This window comes from Cucurbita moschata, unplaced genomic scaffold, assembly GCF_002738365.1.
Source record: "Cucurbita moschata cultivar Rifu unplaced genomic scaffold, Cmos_1.0 Cmo_Scf00061, whole genome shotgun sequence".
Taxonomy (NCBI): domain Eukaryota; kingdom Viridiplantae; phylum Streptophyta; class Magnoliopsida; order Cucurbitales; family Cucurbitaceae; genus Cucurbita; species Cucurbita moschata.
In genome coordinates this window covers 1,082,582-1,084,047 of record NW_019268577.1, presented here as the reverse complement: position 1 = coordinate 1,084,047, position 1,466 = coordinate 1,082,582, and the positions used below count along the sequence as shown (strand labels likewise).

At 39.4% G+C, this 1,466-nt stretch overlaps 1 long non-coding RNA gene across 1 annotated transcript in view; it reads left to right on the top strand.

Annotated features, from left to right (window-relative positions):
- The window catches only part of LOC111437001, a 12,650-nt gene that overhangs the window by 3,402 nt on the left and 7,782 nt on the right, over positions 1-1,466 (top strand). Inside the window, exon 2 of the long non-coding RNA XR_002709370.1 lies at positions 1,128-1,130. This is a non-coding gene — a long non-coding RNA (uncharacterized LOC111437001). The remainder of the gene's footprint in view (positions 1-1,127; positions 1,131-1,466) is intronic.

Below are 1,466 nucleotides of genomic sequence, written 5' to 3'. Positions count from 1 at the left end.
TGTTGATTGATGTCATAGATACACGTAGAATTATCGAGTCATGTCATGAGATGTTTATGCAACTAGAATGTTTATGTAATATGCCATGTAATGTAAGTCATGTGAGATGCCATGTGATGTAAGAAACATAAATGCGATGTTAGCACTGCTTATGTAATGCCATGTTAGATATGTTAAGGGACCTCATGCATATATGTATGTCACGTGCATCGGGATTCTTCCCCTTTATGATACGAAAGAATGAAATACGATATTTATGTTCGCCATGATATCATGCGGGCCCTTTTCTATTTTGTGGTGTCCGGCTACGTGTAACACGTTGTGCCCGACCAAGTCAGGCCCAGGGGGTACGTATGAGAGCCCGCCTGGTGGGTTCATATACACGTACATGGGCCATGTGTGAAGGAGTACCACACATCCAACCCTACCCGGAATAGAAAAGCGCCCAAGGCTATGAAAAGTTTATGAAAAGTTAGGTCCCGCTCATATGATGCATGTGTTTGCATTCCTAACCCCAACAGTGGGGTGACTTACTGAGTATTTCATAAAATACTCAAGCCACGTGCTACCTACATTATTCAGGTAAAGGCAAGGCGCCAATGTACGGTTGACGGTGGAGCTGAGGCCACCATGGAAGTTGGAGACGTGATATTTTTAGGAGTTTACTTTCATTAGATTGTTTTAAGTTATAGGATTGAGTATCGTTTTATTTGGATTTATTTTGAATTCAGTATTAAAGGTTCATTTTCGGAGTTTAGGTTTTGTTTTGGATTCATGAATTTTTATGAAAGACTATTTCAAGGTTATTCATGATGAGCTTCCGCTTAATGAGATAAGTATGCATGGGTGACGTCACTAATTAGGTTAAAGAAAATTAGGGGCGTTACACAAAAATTATATTATAGGATCGAGATGCTTGCTTCAACCCATAAATGGATCTTTTAAGCTTGCAAACCCTTTGCTCGTGATCCTGTTCAATGAACCCCTCTGGTTGAGCCATATAGATACTCTCTTCAAGATTGCCGTTTAGAAAGGCTGTCTTAACATCCATTTGCCAAATTTCATAATCATAAAATGTGGCAATAGACAAGAGTATTCTAATCGATTTAAGCATAGCAATAGGAGAGAAGGTTTCTTCATAGTCTACCCCCTCTCTTTGGGTATAACCCTTTGCTACTAGTCGAGCTTTAAAGGTTTGTACCTTACTGGTTTGGTCTCATTTCTTCTTATAGATCCATTTGCAACCAATAGGTTTTACCCCATCTGGTTGATCTACAAGTTTCCATACTGAATTGAAGTACATTGACTCCATTTCAAGATTCATGGCTTTAATCCACTGATCTCTTTCTTCATCATTTATTGCTTGTTTATAGGTCAATGGATCCTCAACGCCATCATCAGGTATGGTGACTTGAGTTTCTGCCAAACCCAAGTAATGATCGGGTTGAGTTATAATCCTCCCACTA